Source organism: Vanessa tameamea, chromosome 30 (assembly GCF_037043105.1).
Source record: "Vanessa tameamea isolate UH-Manoa-2023 chromosome 30, ilVanTame1 primary haplotype, whole genome shotgun sequence".
In the NCBI taxonomy this organism is placed as follows: Eukaryota; Metazoa; Arthropoda; class Insecta; order Lepidoptera; family Nymphalidae; genus Vanessa; species Vanessa tameamea.
Genome location: NC_087338.1, coordinates 3,295,840 through 3,317,129, shown reverse-complemented (window position 1 = coordinate 3,317,129; position 21,290 = coordinate 3,295,840). Strand labels below are relative to the sequence as shown.

The 21,290-nt window shown below is 34.3% G+C and overlaps 1 protein-coding gene across 2 annotated transcripts in view; it reads right to left on the bottom strand.

Moving 5' to 3' along the window:
- The window catches only part of LOC113391691 (fatty acyl-CoA reductase wat-like), a 51,054-nt gene extending 42,665 nt beyond the window's left edge, over nucleotides 1–8,389 (bottom strand). Inside the window, exon 1 of one of the 2 annotated variants that reach the window (XM_026627746.2) lies at nucleotides 8,249–8,389. The gene's annotated coding sequence lies outside the window, so the exon portion shown is untranslated. Of the gene's footprint in view, nucleotides 1–8,216 lie in introns of both variants that reach the window. The other variant, XM_026627747.2, reaches the window with a different exon arrangement.
- Between the last annotated feature and the right edge of the window lie 12,901 nt (nucleotides 8,390–21,290).

Genomic DNA, 21,290 nt, shown 5'->3' with positions numbered 1-21,290 from the left:
CATTAAACCGGAACACAAAATATAAAGTACGGTTATATACGAACGAAAAGTTTTCTTAGTTTATAAGCGTGTTCTTAACCTAGAAATCTAACATCTAAGGTCAATTTTGATCGTGCATATTATAACATATTCACGGACAAATGTGACCGATCATTTTATCGCCTTCACGACATTATTTATATTGAAATTTTAACCTAACAAATAACCTGTTATATATCTACAATGATACAAGTCGAACCTTCGGCTTTACGCGCGCGAAATTTACAATACACAAACGTCCAACCAACGTTTTACCCCCATCGAAGTGGAGTTTCGTAAAACACGTTCGTTATAAAGAACCTTTACCAGGAACAAGGAAAGGTTACCTTTCTAATTTGTAGTTGTTATAGTTTCTGAGATTTCGTGATTAATCAGTGAGTGGCATTTCGCTTTTACACAAATAGATCGCAAACCCGGGAATTTACCACTAAAATTTTCTTGAGTTTAATTTTTTAGTTTCTATAAATCATCTCGTGAAGAAACATGTGACACATAAATTCACCAACCTGCTTTAGAGCAGCGTGGTGGAATGAGCTGCAAACGTACTCCTCAAAGGGAGAAGAGACGTTAGTCTCAGCAGTATGATTGTATTTATATTTTAAATTTTCCTTTGTATAATTTCATTAAGACTTTAAACCGAATAATTTGATGACACCAAATTACATTTTACAGAAGCTGTATCGCTTTAAACCGATTTCATCCAGAATTCAACAGAAGAAAATTACAAGTTATTGGTATATTTACAAGTACATCGTTAAATCGTTAAAATAATTAATATATATTTTATTGTATTTAATTAATCGGTTACTGCAATAAGTTAATGACGAAATAAAATTTACGACTCTTTGAAGTGTTCACACGCGCACGCGCGACGTAGACAACGAAAAGTACATTTAGCAGGAAAATATTGAGTAATCATATTTATTTTATGACGTTTGTTTATAAATTAGTATATACGTCGTCGTTAAATTGTAAATAACGTTAGATTATAATCTATCTCGCGAGATTGTGAACTGTAACATATTGCTTATAATTTGACGCGTTACGTTACGTTAAGTAGATTATGATCTAACGAAGCTTATTAAAGTTTAATTATAAAAACTCTAACCTAACCGAAATGTCATAAACTATCGAAATTTTTGACGTTTTATTTTGAGTATACGACTATGACACCAAAATAGAGGGAAGGAGGGAAAACTAAGAAAACGCTAAGAAAACATGGATGGAGTGTGTGAGGATTTGAGAGAGATGGATAAGACCGATCAGATGACGAATGATAGAGGAGAATGGAAGGAACATGCTGCGCCCCCCAAAAAGATTGAGACAAGGGCAGAAGGAAAAGAAGACAAGTTGGACAAATGTGAAATAACAGAAAAATCTATTTCATTTCAAATTATAATTTCTCGACGGTCTCATTCAAATGTGAGGTTCTCACATGACCTTGGTCATAATTTAATTCGTAAAATCCGTTCCATTTCGCAGAGAACGTTTTTCTTTATTGCACGTAAATTGAATTCGGTGATATCTTCTAAACTATTTATGCGATTAAGAAACCATTTTAATCTATATCTAACGTCCAAGGAAACTAACATATTTATTTAAACGAGTATTAATAATCAATTGAAGAAAATTACTTCGCAAATAACCTGTTGTTTATGAGTGTACCTTTGAAAATGGTCAAGTGGGCCACCTGATGGTATGTGGTCATATATAAGATTAACCATTTCTTACACATCTTACAACAACCTTGGTAACAAAGATGTTATGTCCCTTGTGCCTGTAGTGACACTTTCCTATCGAACCGGAACACAACAATACTGTATTACTGTTCGGCGGTATATCTCATGAGTGGAGTACTCGGTAGAGCTTGCACAAAGCCCTACCACCAACTAAAAGCCCTGCATAAACGAATTTATTAAAAATCCTTACATTTGGTGATATCCTTATGTTTATTAAATTAGTCCGGGGCCTTATTCAGAGGAAGGCACACGGGCCTAAAGCCTCAAAACTTTTACAAGAGATACGGATACAATGGAGATTTCTTAAATAAAAAACATCCCAAATCCGACGAGGAAATAAATTAATTTTTGAAAAGAGTAACTACTGAGTTTCTTGACGGTTCTTCTCGGTAGAATCAACATTCCGAATCGGTAGTAGCTTTACTTTATATAATTCGTTAAATGACTATTCAAAAGTGCTTGTAAAAGCCTACTTGAATAAAGTATATTTTGATTTTGAATACATTAGTATATAGTAGGTATATTATTCTGCACATTTAACAATATGAGTACTTTTTTATTATTAATTCATTATGTGTCATTAAAGTTTGAAACCTTAAGCATCACGAGGAAAAATCATTGATTTAAATGCAACACCGCGTCATTGTCATGTCTACAACGAAACAGCTGTATTACAATATTATATGCTTGTTGACTTTCAGGATATACTATATTTAAAAAAACATAGTGTCTCAAATGTTGGAAAAGAGTTACTTCTGAGTTCCGTGCCGGTTCTTATCGGAACCTAATATGAATCTCGGTCGATACTATTTTTTTTAAATTAATAAAGTATATAAAGTAAATAGTGATACTATTTTATAATTTGATATATAAAAAATATATTTGGTGGTAGGGCTTATGTAAGCCCACAGATATTTGATAGATATTCTACTGCTAAGCAGCAATACTTAGTAATATTTTGTTCCGGTTTGAAGGGCGAGTGAGCCAGTGTAACTACAGACACTTAACTTTAGGGCTTTAAAGACTAACATAAAAAAAATAAAAATAGGAATATTCCTGCTGAGTTACTTCCGGCGGTTCTTCTCGAGTGAGGTGTTGTGTGTCTTTCCGACCCAGTAGGTAGGTTTTTTTCCTTGACAATCAATAAGTGTAATATTACATTATATTAAATAATTATTTTAAACTTTGTCTTGACCTTTGACTACATATTTCGTGGAGGAATTGGAAAGTAGACACTTTTTCATGTTGAAATCTACTTACGGAAACTTATAGAAACTTCTAGAAGATTATTGTCGCAATTAAATCAGATCAATGAGAAAATCAATTATTAATTTATTGTCATTATTTCCTATTATCTCTTTTTATTATATTTTATAAGCAATTCTAACTGATTATTTGTTCAAAAAGATACTTTACCATATAAGGCTTATTAACTGATAAAAGGCTTTGTACAAATCATAAAAGTCATGGAGCTAACATTCGTATTTCCATACAAAATAAATTCTAATAATTTGATGAAATAAAAAATTATCAATTTAATCGGTGTGGAGTTTGAGTTCCTTGTTCTGGACAGAATCTACATTTCGAACCGGTTTCTTGCATTGAATTCAATACTGTAACATGACGATTAAAAGTGCTTTTATGACCCCACTTGAATAAAGAGTAATTAGACTTTCACAAGAGTCTATTTTGATCTATACATATAATAAAATTGGAGTGTGTCTGTTTGTTATATTAAAATAACCGCTTTTTACTAAATGCATATGTATGTATACACGGTACATATACCAAATTAACATTTTTTTCAAATTTTGTCTGTGTGTTTGTTCCCGCTAATCTCTGGAACGGCTGGACCGATTTTGACGAGGCTTTCACTGCCAAACAGCTGATGTAATGAGTAGTAAATTAGGCTATAACAATAACTTTTTTTGTTAAATATTATTTCGCACGAATTCGCGGGCACAGCTCGTAAAATATATTTCATTTCCTTGTATTAATGATAAAACACAGATTATTAATTGTTTATTAATAAAATAAATGATTATCAATAGTATCGTACTAATGCAATTTCTCTTTCGCAATCCTATTGAACGATACGACGATTGTTGATTCAAGTAAATTAATTATATGTTTCATCATGTATACGTCACAACGAAACTTCTAGAATTATGACGCTTAAACATTTCGAAAAGATTTACGTAGTCTAGGGACCAGCACAACGGAGACAGTTCGCCATCTCTATGCCGGTGTCTTGCGATCGATGGCCCTCTACGGGGCACCCGTTTTGGTAAATCAAATTGTTGGGCGTCCGCCGCCTCACCATACGCTGGAGGCGTGACCTTCATTGAACGGGGAGAGGCAAAATCTGGACCGCGAGGTTGGACTAGATCTCCCCCTGTGAACAATCGTGTCGGCTATACTCTGAAAATCGGCGTGGAGGGCCGTAGCCTCCTTCTGAGAGACTGTCATGGTCCAGAAGGAGACGGTGGAGTGGGAACGGGAAAGGGCCGATCCCGCTCGGTATAGACAACGAAGGCGTCGTCTTGGCCCTCCCACAGCCCCGATGCCCGGGGCTTAAAGATAGATACGCTTAGTGACCCTGGGGCCTTGAACGCGTGAGGTGGGTGAAAGCGATCCCATAACGCCCACCGAAGAGATGACGCCGCTGTTTTAAGTTTTATTTAATTCATGGATTTAAAAGATTGGTATCTAGATTGGCAAATAGGTCACCTGATGGTAAGTGATCACCACACATAAAGATTGGTGCTGCCAACAGCGCAGCGCAGCGCGTAATTGCTAACAATTTTATCCATTGCTTACATCGCCAATGCACCTTGGGAACTAAGTTAAGTTCCTTGTTGGCTCACTCACCCTACAAACCGCTGAGTGAACCAGTGTAACTACGGGCACAAGGGACAGAACATCTTAGTTCCCAAGGTTGGTGGCGCATTGGCGATGTAAGGAATTTAATAGGCGAGGTTATTATTTCTTACAGCACCATTGTCTATGGGCGGTGATGACCACTTACCATCAGGTGGCCCACATGCTCGTCCGCCAAACTATATCATTAAAAAAAGTAGTGAGTTAATATTTTTTTCGTCTGACCTGTATGATGTCTACCCACATCCGGTTGATGAAGGAATAAATCTTCACACAGCGGTTAAACAGCCTTGAACACAAGCGCGAAGGGCAGCTCAGCTCTGAGCGACCTCCGATTTATAAAATAACAATTTAAGTGCAAATGTTTGATTAATTACTTTGCATAAAGATTTCACGCGTCTTTTGCGACGTCTGTAAACATTCTGACGTTGTATACTTTATTCCACAACAAAACGAAAATGGAAATATGGAAAATGTAATTGAAATAATCATCTTAATAAGTATAAAACAAAGTTACTTCCCGCCGTCTGTACGTTTATATCGTTAAAACTACGCAACGAACGAATGCGATTTTCATCAATAACCAGAGTGTTTCAAAAGGAAGGTCTATATGTTTAACACATGAAAATTATAGTTGAGAAAAGCCGAGAATTTCAACATTCCTAGCTAGAAAAAAACAAGTTTTTTTTTGTATGTTCTCCAATTTAAAAGTTGTTTTTTAACCCAAGATATTCTAAATAAATAATACCGGATTTAATTTAGCTTAAACTGCACCGTCGAGGCGGCATCTAGTCATTACAACATTATGGAGAATCATAGTTCATTGTATACACGTTTTTCTAACGTAAAAAACTGCAAATCCGAAAGTTAACCAATGTTGTCCATTCAAGGTCATGGTTTGTTTATTACGTCTATTTATTTCACTGCCACTATTGGAATCTATATAAATATTATAAATTCGAAAGTAACTCTGTCTGTCTGTGTGCTTTTTGCCGCCATTACCAGACGACCGAGACAAATATACTCTACAAACTTTTAATATCAAACTATTGACTTCACAGAGTACATCCCTCATAAAGAAAGGCAGACATTCTATCAAAATCTTCGATCTTTATCTCTAACTAAATGTAAAACCCATTTTATTTCATAAGTAAATAAATCTTATTATACTGTATAGGACTATATAAATGACTAGCTGAACCCGCGGATTCGCCTGCGTGGAATTCTGTTTATAATAAAAACTCCTTAAGTATTTTACCGTTATCCGACCTTAGGACTCGAGCTTGCTTCGAACCAAATATCATCAAAATCGGTTCCGTGGTTTAGCCATGAAAACATAACAAATAGACAGAGCTACTTTCGAATTTATAATATTGGTATGCATAGCAGCGCCCGGAGTCACTGATCGATGACATACAGGATATATAAATATAATTCTACAGTATATTCATATATACATGTATAAGACGAAAAATAGTAACTACTGAGTTTCATGCCGGTTCTTTTCGGTAGGATATACATTCTGAACGTATAGCCCATTCCAATCGAAGTAGGAATAAAGATAAACAAAAGTTAGATCTACGTATTTCTTACGATTTAGTATTAAGAGTTTATGAGTAATATATATTTATTTGTAATACAAAACTGTAACACTTAACTACTTATATCCGCTTTAATTTTACTTCCAAAATATCATAGATTAATCAAGCTCGAAATAAAATCGGAAGATGTGCTACGCGCACCTTCTCCCCCCGCCTCAATAGATGTCGCAGTGACTAGGGTGGGGGGGGGGGCGTTCTCAGTACCCCGAGAACCCCCTCTAAGTGTTGGAGGGCCGCATAAGCGGGCCGACCGTCAGGGCGTCACGGTAGCATGCGTAAGCGATCCCGTGGCGCCCGCCGAAAGACGGAGAGGGTACCACTGGTTTTTTAGTGGGTAAACCCGGCGTACTTGGGCGCACTCGGCGTCCAGGGCTCCGGGGAGTCCCACACACTCCCACACTTTCCATCACGTGGGGGAAGCGCGTAACACGTTTTTCCAGCGAGAAAAAAAAAAAAAAGAGTATACGTAGCTTTATAATCAAAATCAATTTAACCTTCCAACTCGTTGAGCCAACTTGAATAAAGTATATTCTGTTTTCCATTTTTGTATTCGACTGTACGAGTAACATCAAGTTGTGGCGAAGGAGAACACTAATAAATCCTAAATTTAAAGGAGGTTAGGTTGTAATAAAAATCAACTTAAATCCAAATATATACGCTCATAAATTACGAAGCCGTCGTTACAAGCGCGCCAATATTTCACATTCGTTTATGTAAATATATCTTAGTCGTCATTTTTAATTGGAGTTATATGTATTACGAAAATTTAAAATAACTTTAACTTATTTCGTGTTATTTTATTATTTAAATGACATAGGGAGACTGGCAAACCACCAACCTTAGAAAAGAAATTATAACTTCTAGGGTATTATTACCTTACCTAGTTACCTATCCAGACGGGCATACAAAGGCCTACCACCAAATGAAACGCATATCATACAAATAAAATACTTAGCTTACTAACTACGTCTTGTTAATTTCGTATCCGTATTTGAACCTAGGACCTCAAATTGAACATATTTATCTACATAAAGTAATTTATATCAATTCTTATGTTTTTAATAAGAGTTCTGTAAATCAACTCACGAAACGCTTCCTTACAAGTTTAATATTTAAAAAAATATACCATATTTTTTTAATTTGGATAAACTAATATTTACGAAACATTGCTCAAAAAAAAATCACTAGCTTTTATAAGCTGTTCATAAAAAAATTTAAATAAAGTTACAGCCTCAATATGTTCTATAGCTTGGCTAAGGCTCCTTGAGAAATTGATTTAGACCTAATTCCACCTCTATGCAATGATGGTTTGGCGATACACATGTGGCAGAATTTCATTGAAATTAGACACAATCATGTAAGTTCAAAATGTTTTCCTTCACTAAACACGAGATGAATTATAAGCACAAATTATACACATGACAACTCATTGCTCGTCTGGGTAATCCGTAATCATAGGTAAAGATTACCTTCTTACCAAATCAACAACAATATTAAATCAAAGAATATAAACAAATAAATGGAATCTTGGTCATTTTCAATACAATCCATATTTATTTCCGGTAATACATTTACCTCAATCATACTTGGTATGTATTATTTTTAAATATCATTAAAATATTTGATGAAATCGCCCTTAGGCTTTTTAAGGATAAAAAATGATGATTAATTTTATTGAAAAAAATAATCCAAAGAAAAAAAAAGTTTATATTTCCACAGATATTCTTTCATAATTATTGCAAAAAATATAATTATTAAAAAATATTGTTTTTTTTTTTTTTTAATTCAATAATATCAGTAAACAGATAATGATCCATCGATATAAGAACAATTACAATATTTCATATAATAATATAATACCAAAATAAATTTAATATAATTATAATTTTAACTTTAAAGACTTAAAATTATATCAATAGAATTTTTTTTAACAAAAAAAAAAGTTTAATAGAAATACCTTATCCAAAGAAAATAAGCACACAAACTCACCGGCACGACTTTTCCAATTGAACTATATCGATAAAACACGTATACGCGATATATGTATTTGATACACATATATATATATATATGTATGTATTTGATATATTTTAACGGTCACGCGTCTATTTCCAACGGTTTACCGCCAACGACTGAACGGATAAACGATCACATCATACCGTGATATAATTTTTATCATCACCTTGTAAATACAACCATTTACCAAAAAATTAATTCGTTTAATTATTGAAATGAATTTTATTAAATTTAAATGTAATTTTAATAATGTACACTTGTTTCTTTAAAATATAAACGATGACATATAACTTTGGCTAATGTACAATGATTTATTCGAACATTTACTTTGGGGTACAACTTTGTGCTTACCTGGGGTAAAGCCCACTTATAACATATTCTATCGCCAAGCTGAAATACTTAGTATTATTGGTGATCCGGTGTATCTACAGCCACAAGGGACATAGCATCGTAGGTTTGAGGTGCATTTTCAGGAAAAGGAATAAAGTGATAATGTCTATGGGTGGTGGCGACCACTTACCATTAGATAGCTAATTGTAGATCTGTCTATTTACTTGAAATTAAAAAAAAAATCTTAAAAAAAAATACAATAAAATTACAGATCATTTTCTATAATAATTCACATTCCATTTAAATAATACAAAGGAACTTGTGGGCAAAGGTGTCCTCTATTGAAACGAATTCTACCAAGTAGTCCAGAGTAGATTGGTGGACCCATTAAAAGGGAATATTATCCAACACATAGAGTTTTCATCATGATGTGCACTGAACACGATTTAAATACCAAAAACCAATTAATAACATAAAAGATAAATAACAAGGATTCAAACGCACGACCTTTAATTAAAATCCACTCGTTCTATCCACCGAACCATCACCACTGCACCAAGAACAGAACTTTTACAAACAATTATTTTTAATAACTTTTAAGTATGATCACGATGACTCATTAATAAAACCGCGTATAATTTTTCAAACTGTTTTTCTGTGGAATATTTTACGAACCGACCGTCAAAATAATATGAACGCTTTATAATCCGTTTGGATATATAATCCAAGACAGATCAGGAACAGAACAAACGGCTTTACCTACATTCCACTGCCAAGTTACGGAGTTTTTTTTTTGTAAATATTAGCATTTTATTGGTGCAGCCTTGAGTTTGTTTCGTTAACCTCGATGTATATATCCTTATAAGCTAGTGATTTTTTTGAATGATATTAATATATCACGCAATGGAAACCATCCATGACTGCGATGGTCGTCTTCGGTACACATCGAATGTAACATGAAGCTTTATTTTTGGGCGACTGATTAGAAATGAGTAAATACATTTATTTAAGTGTTTCTGGATATTCTACCCCTAAGGGTTGAAATAGGGATTGAAATTTCGTATATAAGTTAGTCTTGATAGTTCGTCATTTTAAGTTTATTGGCGTGCCAATAATATTACTGAGGAATTTAAGATCTCAAAAATTATGCAACGGCACCAGAAAAATAGTAACGGCAGTCCATCCTAATGTCATAGGGGGCCACAGTTATCACTGGATGTGCTAAAGGAGAAACAGTGTATATTCCACGAATATATTTGATACCATCAGAATACCCCTTTAAGTTCAAGAGAGTACCGTTCGCGCTTAAAGTCTGCTTCGCCATGACAATTAATAAAGGACAAGGTCAAATCTTAGTAGACCTTAGAGAAGACTGTTTTGAGCTCTACGAATAGTCTGGTGGATGATGAATGTTGTATACAAAGAGTTCTTAAATTAACGCAATATTTTAAATGATTCTCTAATATAATAATTTTCGACGCGAGCAAAGTCGCGGGCAACAGCTGTTATTATATATACATATATGTATATACTAACTAAATTATGCAAGCGGTAGTTTCCTGTAATCGAAATAACATACATTTAATTATGCTTCAGGCCGTCGTAATACATGTTTAGTTTATATCTTTCGTTAGACTACCTTATATACATAAATTAATAAACACTTTAGTCATTAATCGCTTCCAAATTATATTCAACGCATAAAAAAATCACTGCGGAACCGATGGTCGCATAACCGGCTGTAACGACAATACTTTAACCTTGGTAGTTTTAATGATCAAAATCTATGTTCCGTAATAAAATTATCTGTGCTAATACTATAAATGCGAAAATAACTCTGCCCGTCTGTCTATCCAATGCTGAAGTGAACCGAATTTTATTAAAGTTTGGTATTTTTATACGTAACAACCAACTACCAGCAAGCCAAAATTGCCGACACATCTGAGCAAGACCGGCTTTTTTGGAGATCTTTGGGGGGGGCTTTGTCCAGTTGTGGACGTCTTCGTTATACTGTGATGAGCTGACGACCGACCCCTTAACGACGAGCGACGCTGCGGGCAACAAATAGTTATTCATATATCTCATTTTAAGTAATCATTTTGAATCGTCAATTTACATGATTAAATTCTGCTGAATTTCACCTTCCGATATCGCGTTAAAATTCGAAGTCTCATTCGCATCATCTGGATGCACGCAAAATCTACAACAGCCTTATCCTCACAAAACCACTCTGTGGAACCGGCTTTCGCTGGCGGTTTTACCGAACCGATACGACTTGAGAACCTTCAAGAAAAGAACCTACACATTTCTCAAAGGGGATGGTAGTCGCTTCTTATCAGGTGAGCCTCCTGCTCATATGCCACCAATAGCATAAAAAAGAAGAGAAAAGTTGTTACTCATTAACATTCTGTAAATCAACGAGTAGTACCACCGGGCTCTTCTAGCATTTGGCGATGGTGACCACTTACCACTCAGTCCATTCACCGGTCTGCCTAATTACAAAGAATGAAAAAAAAAAAATTATAAATCCTTGTTACCTTTTTACTGTGGGTATGGATTTGAAGAAACCAGTTTTGTTATATAACTATTTAATTGTAGAAACCAAAATTTATAAATCTTACAATAAGTTTAGTTACAGCTTTTGTACTATAGATAATTAAGAAAATATATGCCAGCTAGACTCAGCGTGGGTCACTTGGGATAAAAGGAATGTTTGAAAATTCAATGCATTATAATTTAGGCGACTCTGACGATTCAAAGATCCGTTCGCCAGACCGGTGTACCTAAGTTTGTATAAAAAATTAAAGTGGGTACATCACCAAATTTCCAGCTACACGTGGATATTGTTTATATCTAAGGGAACAGGCATGCCATCCTTAGAGTTGCACCAGCAGCTATCTGGACACACTCAACCCGGAAACTGCAGCCGTCCACACTTAATATTTCAAATCCATGTGGTGGGTAAAAAAAAAAACCTCCTGCAATACGAAATATACAGGTTCAATAATCAAGTAAATAACCAAGAGATAAATACCTTTAACGAGGGATGTAAGCAGTAATTTACCTTTTGGAGGTTTAAAGTCCTACTTACTCTAAATGACGATTTCAACTCCGGAGAAACATTCCAATGGGTCAAAAATCACTGTAAATCACAAATTAAACATGACTACGACTTTCTGAATTGCAAACCAACGCATTTAAGCAAAAACAAGAATTAAAGACTTACAATTTTTTAAAGTCGGTAGAAATACGTTGTATAAAGTTTTATCAAACTTCAAAACTCCATTATAAATATATTCTGAAAAGATATATGCCGTTAAAGCACTGAAGTAATAATCAATCACAAATTAAGAAACTCAACTATTAAGGTAACTCCCCGATATATTCAGTATATCGAATTTGAAGTTTGAATTCGGTGTTAAACCGAAGATGTCAAAATGGAAAAAAAACGAAATCGAAAGTTCTTGAAACCTTGAAAGATTGCGGGAGTGTGGCCAGTATAACCACTAAAATTAATTGGAAATTATATCCATATTTAAATCAAAGAAATAATTATTCCATAATTATTTTATTTAATAAAAGCCTAAATATTATAGGCAAAATAAATCTGTCATATTAAATTTCCGACATTTTCAAACAAATACTAACCCTTAAATTGGATGACAGCTAATAAATTAATATGAAACGATGCAGAATGACTTCCAACAAATACAACAAACGAATTAGAAATTAAAATCTAATTTTATTATTTAAATTATTTCACTTTACTGATATTATTAATTATTTAAATTCAAAGAAAATGCTAAAATTATGTATTGTGCTAGCAATACCGAAATATGGGAAGTGGGAAATGGACGGATTTTAGCGAATTGCCACTTTTGTGACGTTTTATATAATTAAAAAAAAAATTTAAATTATAAAAATAATTTTTAATGTAACATCCTATTGTTTTAAAAACATATATTAATTATTTACATATGTTTGAACTTGTCAAAGATCAAAACTATTGAATTCTTGACCTTAAATTAACCTTAAAGTATTAATAATAATTAAAAAAAAAAACGATGAACAATATTTAAAAATAGAACATATTTTTAAATAATATTAGTTAAATTAAAAAAAAAAACTTATATTTTTATCTTGATTTTTAAATTTAATAATCGTAAGCTGATGATTAATGGGCCACTTGGTGGTGAGCACAACGGTGCTCTTTGAGAAATATTAACTATCCCTTGTTGGTAGCGATCTCTCAACACGCCATTATTCTTGGCAGCTAGGATGTTAGGACCCTTGTACCTTAGTTGCCGTAGTTACACTGTCACTGTCAAACATCCTCCAAACCGGAACACAACTTAACTGGAATTGACAGTATGCAATACCTAAAAATGCAGGTTAGATTGCTCAGGTAAATGGTGAATCCTAGACAGGGCTGTTCTGCGAAGACCGCAGATAATCTTAGCTGAGTGGTTACCATACGATTTCCTGAACGGCGCCGATGCTTCTTGCAAGTCATCCGAGGAACAGGGGGAGGTGCTCGTTGAAGTGTACCGATTCCGGGTGTTAGCCAGAGCCAGCGGTAACCATCAGTCAGGATCCGTGAAGTGGGGCAAAGTCACGGCACATTAACATTCAGCCTGACGCAGGTGCGTACCGGGCATGTTTGCTTCGGTAGATATGTGAACTGGATAGAATGGCAGGAGAGGATGGCCACTTGCCACGAGTGGTGAGTTTGGTCACAGTATGTCACACCTAGATGGAGTATGCCGCTTGGGGCTCCCAGAGTCATTTCCAGGTGGCGATAGTCAACGGAGATCTCTCAGCAAGAGGTGCTGGATGGTCTCTTTTTGAAAAAATGAAATGTCACAGAAGGAGGCCGCCGATCGTGCGTGTTAGAACAATTCCTTTACAAACTCGCTCCACCGAAGAAGAACGGGGAGACGACGTCAGCACTACGCGTACATTTCTTCCCGCTGTAAGCATCGCCGGGAGTAGGGGTTCTGTGAATCCCGGGAACTCCTCTAGCTTGGAGGCCCGCAGAGGGAGGCCAACCTGGGCATCAGAGAGGGAAATAATAGTATGACATAATGAGACGGAGTGAGAGAAACGCTGTTTTTTTTAGAAAGCTGAATCTGTTCCTAACCTTCTCTTCTAATAGAAGGCCTTAGCCCAACAGTGAGACGTAATTTTACATTTATGGGGCTGACATAGTCGCTCAGCGACTAAAGCCTCTTTTCAAATAAAGATTTAAAAAAAAAAAAAAAAATTACTTTTATTTATTCGGAAATCCGAAAGTGGGGGCTAAATGTGTTCCGATAAAATACACCGTCTCCAATATTAATTGTAATATATTTTTAAAATAATTTAAACAAATTAATTACAAATAATTATCTTAGAAGATTTTCCCTTATAACGAACGTGTCTTATCTTAATCAAGCTAATCACATTACATAATGTACAATATGAGGTATTTATATATGTAGATATACTTTTCAAATAAATCTATTTTAATCTAATTAATAGATTTTATCTCTCTACAATTATTTACCGCGCAGATCGTCTAGTAGTTTATATTATAAGGCTGATGAGTCTTTGGGTTGAAACTTTGGATCGGGCCAATTAAAAATGATTAAGATTTTCTGTCTCTATTTAAGTCTTTCCGGTCGTCTAGCTATATACTCGTCCTAGGTAGTCGGACTGGGCTACCTGATGATAAGTGGCCACTCATGTTACAAAGACGTGTCCCTTGTACCTGTAGTTAAACTGGCTCACCATTCAAACTGGAACACAATAATCTAAGTATTGCTGTTTGGCGGTAGAAATCATGAATGGATGATATCTACCCAGGCTGGCTTACACAAAGTACGAAGTCCTACCAAGTAAAGATTGAATTACATGTTATGTACACCATTAATTCTTCGTAATATGATTTATACATTCACTAAAGTATCTCGTAACATTTCTAAAACGATTAACAGAAGAAATATTTCTACATAAAATATATTACAGACCTATTCAATAACTAAGGCTCCACAACAGGTAATTGTGAAATAACACAATTAATTTCATTTACCGTACATTTGCTATTACAAAAATAGTTTCTTAAATAATTAATTGTAAACTGCGTATTAGACAACAAAGATCGCATAGATTATAAAAAAAATATTACTCAATTGAATATGATAACAAAAAACCTTGGATTTAAGTAATTTGTTAACTTTTCAAACGCTATATAAATATAATTGTATATAATTAACATTGTGCTATGTAATTAAATTTTAGAAAAAATCACGAGTCAATTTTTTTTATTTTTGATTCTTCGTAAATTATCTGTTGAATATACATTATATATAAATATAATCTTGTAAAATTACTAGAAAGCTCGTCAGAAACTTCTGGAGTAATATAGTAAGGCAAATATATTCTGATAGTGCGTTAAACCTGATTAAGACCAGCACGAGACCTTGAGAAGTACCACAAATAAAAGGCCTATCACCAGCAGTGGCTGCAATCTGGTTGCAGAGGTTGATGAACTGATATATGACATAAATGGAAACAACTAAACGCTGTACAAGATATATACATCTCATGATATTAAGGCTGTGTAACAAATATAAATCCTAACATAACTAACGTATTTATAAAAAATATATATATGAAAATTTGATAAGAATTTAGGATGATTATGATGTTGTCCTGACCATGGGAGACAATCTCAATGGAGACTGTCTCCGACCAATCACGCAGGACATATTATAGTTGGTGGTAGGCCTTCGTCCAAGCCCGTCTGATTAGCTACCACCCACTCATCACATATCCAACCCCCAAGTAGCAACACTTTATATTTTTGTGTTCCAGTTTGACGAGTGTGTGTAAATACAAGTAAGCGTAGAAGAGCCGAGATGTCCCAGTGGTTAGAACGCGTGCATCTTAACCGATGATTGCGGGTTCAAATCTAGAAAAGCACCACTGAATTTTCATGTGCCAAATTTGTGTTTATAATTCATCTAATGCTCGGCGGTGAAGGAAAACATCGTGATGAAACCTGCATGTGTCTAATTTCAACGAAATTCTGCCATATATTTATCCACCACCCGCATTGGAGCAGCTTGGTGGAATATGCTCTAAAACTTCTCCTCAAATGGAGAGGAGACCTTAGCCCAGCAGTGGGAAATTTACAGACGTTTGTTGTAAAAAATGTTGTTAATGTTGTATAACTACAGGCACAAGGGACATAATTACTTAGTTCCCAAGATTTATGGCGCATTGGATTTATAGCGACATATTTAAATTTCTTATGGCACCAATGACTATGGGAGGATTTTTTTATGTCATAGGTGACAAACGAGCAGGAGGCTCATCTGATGGAAAGTGACTACCATCGCCCATGGACATCTGCAACACCGGGGGGCTTGCAGGTGGTGACTATTTACCATCAGGTGGTACATTTGCCCGACCATTTGCAACGTAATAAAAAAAATGCACAAGTGTGCGCAAAATCACAGATGCAATCTCATAATCCAATGGAACGCCAAATCAGAAATAATTCAGATGCAGAACTAACGGCTTTACGTAATTTCCGAGGAGTTTACCAACTTCTAAGACTCCGGGCAGTTACCGAACCAAACCAACGCGGTCACGCATAAAATAATATTTCTTCTACTTTTTAATAATAGCACCAATTATTCATTAATAGGGCAACACAGAATTGAATATTAATCTAAAGTATTGTTAATATAAATTCTATTCACGATAAAATCTGACATAAACGTCTGTGGTTTCAATCAGGTTTAGTCGAGCTGCAGGTGGGTTTTTTCCCTTATTTGCTTTTTATGAAAAGCAATGACGTCTTTATACACATATGTATGTATGTATGTATGTATTTTAATCTATTAGGGTTCCGCAAAAACAAACCTCATTTAGAAAACATTTGTTATAAAAACTTATCAAAATAAGTGCCATACAATTCTTAGTTTACGCACAGATTATATTACGAATTTTTATTTTTAGATTAAGTATTCCATACTATTAATATTTTTTATTTAGCAACATACATACATGCATTAACAGTCCGTAAATTTCCCACTGCTGGGCTAAGGTCACCTCTCCCTTTTAGGAGAAGGTTTTGGAGCATATTCCACCACGCTGCTCCAATGCGGTTGAATACACATATGGCAGAATCTCGTTGAAATTAGACACATGCAGGTTCCCTCACGATGTTTTCCTTCACCGCCGAGCACGAGATGAATTATAACCACGAATTAAGCACATGAAAATTCAGTGGGGCCTGCCTGGGTTTGAATCCGAAAACATCGGTTAAGATGGACGCGGTCTAACCACAGGGCCATCTCGGCTCTCTATTCTATAAATATTTTGCAACGCTATTTTGAAACTAATTTGGATTTTTGTCAATGCCATATTAAAAATGTAAAAAATATTAATCTACTTACTAAATTATAACCTTCTTTTATGCTAAACTAGCTGAAAACGCGGTTTTGTCCGCGCAAATTAAAAAAAAAAAAATCTATGGCACACAAATCATCATCAAAGTATACCCCGTCGTATAATATCCTTCACTAGGATTCAAACTATCTCCATATCAAACAAGCGTAAAGAGGTGACAGACAGAGTTTCTTTCGCATTTAAAATATTATTATAGATATAAATTTTATGATTTTAAATTCAATTTTAAGTTTACCATAGTTAAATAACAACGATTTAATTTAAACCATTTTTTGTGGTTGCGGCACTAGTAACCTGATGATGATGACGTCATTTCAACGATGGTTATTAGCATTAAAAAGTTATATAGTGTTGTTAATACTCAATTTATTCATTAAGATCTCCAACAAAAAATACACTTACGGGTACATTACATTGTGCAGCAATGTTTTATCATTTACTTTACCACTTTACATTACCCACGAATTGACATGCTTTTCAACCGACTTCAAAAAGGAGGATGTTATAAATTCAAGTTTTTTTTTTTTATGTTTGTTACCTCAGAACTTTCGACTGAGTGTACCGATTTTGATGATTCTTTTTTTGTTTGAAAGCTAGTAATTAAATAAATATACTTAAATTGGTTCTGTTACCCATATCCTACTCCTTTGTACTGAACTTCTTCGTCCCATTTACGACATTCTCCCTCCTAAAGTCTCTCGTCCTATAAATGTTGAATGTTTGTTGACGTTTGTGTTTAATCCATTTTGTCCTTCTTTGTGTAAATATATTCAATTTAATAAAATCAAGTTGTGAATAGTCCAATTGAGTGATATATCTTATTATATATAGTTTAGAGTACTATTATTTTTTTTAAATTTACCTTATTGTTAACAGTTGTTATGTTTGTGTTGTTCTAGGTTAAGGATTCACAAGAAAATTGCTACTACTATGCCAGTGTCCAAAATTTAATTGAGTTCATTACCTCAACCGTACCAATCAATCTCCTTCGTGTCTTCCCCATCCTACGTGGCACAACTGAAAGAATTGAATTGATTTAAAGTGGGTAGGTACCTATCTTCCCGCGTGGTAAACTCATAGATCGTATCTACATGTTGATGAGTAGAAAAAGTAAGTTCATTATTAAGTTGTAGAAGACTACGCAATTATGTTTTTTTTTTTTACTTTTTAGTGCGTATTAATTTGTTTCAGAATAGTGTTTTATTTGAAGTCGTTTTTTTTTTGTTAAAATTTTTTTTTAGTAGTTGGTTGTCAGTTTGTCGTTCCTTGGATTTTAACCTTGCTTCGTTAAAAACTTCATCAAAATCGGTTCAGTGGTTTGACAGTGGAAGAGCAACAGACGGACAGAGTTGTCCTTCAAATATAGGAAATCGCATCTAGGGTTATATATTGTCTAAGCTGAATTTGAACAAAAACTTAATAATTATTTTTAAGGTCATTAATATTTTTCTACAATTCGACATTCAAATCAATCTTTGATATATGTTAATTAATATTTAATCTACGTCATAATAACGAATCGCACCATTACAGTTTTTTTTTTTAATCTGGATTTGTGTATTGCTGTTGGCCCTACTGGCCTTTACAGCGTCACCGACGTTGGGGCGAGTGCTAAGACTCTGCCTTAAGGTGAACCCTTTTGGGCTCGAGAGCGACGTTCGTCCTGAGGGTGTCTCCTATGAGATCGCACCCCGGCTCAGAACGTAGTCGGTGGGACCATTACAGTGCTATGGTATTTGTTATAGCTAATTTCAAGAAACCACAGCACGGAAGACAAATGACGCGTTATCATTGGTCGAGAGATTTACATAAACTATGATATTCGAAATATCATTGGTCGACATTTTGGATAATCGGGATTCGAAAAAAAAATGGCGTATTGAATGACAATGAAATTGTCATCGCAAAATTCATATGGATTAGATAAATCTCAGTTTTCTTTATCTTTCAAGGCATTAGAACTCCTACTAAAGATCTCCTTTGATGTCATGTGATCCTGGTAACAGAAAAAAAAACATTTCTTTTTCATCTTAATTTAAATCGTAAATTATTAATTGCTAGCGACCCGCCCCTACTTCGCACGCAATACTGATACTAAACATACTACAGACTGTCTTTATGTAAAACAATTACAGATTTTTCAGTCAATTCAGGGCCATATTGATCTATATTAAAGGTAAATTTAATTGTTTAAGGATTAATGCTGTGTTGCTTAAAATCGCTTCATAAATAAACCATTATTTCTCGTAAAAATTAAAATATAAAAAATTGTTATTGTGGATTATCCCTAAGAGATAGGCATATACCATTGACCTTATTTGAAGACCTTTTTAAGGTGCACAATACTGTACTTTATTTTGATCTATCTCGTAGGGTTCAGTCAGCGTTTGCAATGTAAGGACAAAAAATGTTTTTTATTTACGACATCACATTCGAATCCTCTAAGAATCAGTGTTTCTTTACCATATTATGCATGTATTGTAAGCCTTCCTCTTAAATTACTCTATATATTAAAAAAAAACCGCATCAAAATCCGTTGCGTAGTTTTAAAGATCTAAGCATACACACAGACAGCGGGAAGCGACTTTGTTTTATGCTATGTAGTGATACAGATAAAAGATTTTGTTACAAAGAGATTATTTAAAACAACATTCATGAATTAATTTGATGGATATAAAGGGATGATACACATACGGGTTATAAGTAAATGAATCTTAACACAAACCTGGAGTTGAATAAGGCAGCTTTTACACTCGGATGTCTTCAAATATCTTTGCGAAATTTAAGATTATTTTGTAACACAAAATATCACAAACATCTAAATAATATTATACACCATTAAATCGTTTAAAAAATATTACTTCAAATCCAATGTATTTGAACGATTAAACTTTGAATTGTTTTGAACGATCGATAGAGACGTCAAAAATGTTTTTTTTTTTTTTTTCATTTGTCGTTTATCTGCGCTAGTTAGGCGCAAAACATTCTGCCAATGTCACGTTTGATTGACAAGACACGTAGCAATGTAATCGAAAATTTCTAGGTGTTCTCATTGACGGCTGTAAATTAAAGTTTTCACAAATAAAAAACTTATCTCTTATCTGCGATTGGCTCTTAAAGTTCTTTGCGTCATCTTTATCTATCTTTTATTTTTAATCTTAAAACTTCCTCGTATCTATTATCGATTTTAGATTAGATTATTACATTTTAAAAAGGTTGTATAGTCATACAGTATTAAGAGTATAATAATCATTTGGGATTAAAATAAATCCAAGAGCACAGATTGTCCAATGATTGCCCATAACTGGATTGTGTGTTCGCATCGGTGCTAGCACAATGAGTTTTGGGTATAGGCAAATGGGCAACCTGATGGTAAGACTTCTCCACTGGCCATAAACTTTAGCGCCGTAAAAAATAACTATTCCTAATATCGCCAATTGACTACTAACTTTGGAAACTGAGATGTTATGTCCCTTGTGCCTGTAATAACACTGGCTCACCTACTGGCCTGCCATAAAGAAACCAATAGAATTATTGAATAGTCAGTGTCACTTGGAATGATGTAAGGGTTCTCGACATCAAAATCTGCTTAGGTATTAAAAATATATGGTTGAATAAAGAGACACGCACACTGAACCAAACTGATTGGAATTGCTTGGAACCCTGAATACTTTAGGCATTTTTTTTTTGGGCAGTTGCGTAAAAATAACGGTTATTCCAGAATGGACGTAAACTTGATTTATAATATTTTTCTTAATAAAAATTGATACGTCTTACATTTGATTTGATTTAATTTAAATGTCTGGAGAAAATAAATCAAAGACGATTGCGATATCTTATGCCGGACTAGTTGTTACCCGCGGCTTCGCTCCCGTGGTAGTTGAATATATTTACAGATTTTTATCGAATTTAAGACTTCTTCGTATACCACATTGGTGTGTATTTCACAACTTAGATGAAGAATATCCAGACATGCTTAAATACGTATTTACTCATTTTTAATCAGTATCCCAAAATTAAAGTTTCATGTTTCTAACTAAAAATTAACGGAATTCCATATAAATTTTCAACCCTCATTTCACCCCCTTAGGGGTAGAATATCCAGAAACGCTTAAATACGTATCTACTAATTTTTAATCAGTATCCCAAAATTAAAGTTTCATGTTTCTAACTAAAAAATGACGGACTACCAAACAAACATTAAACCCCCATTTTACCCCCTTAG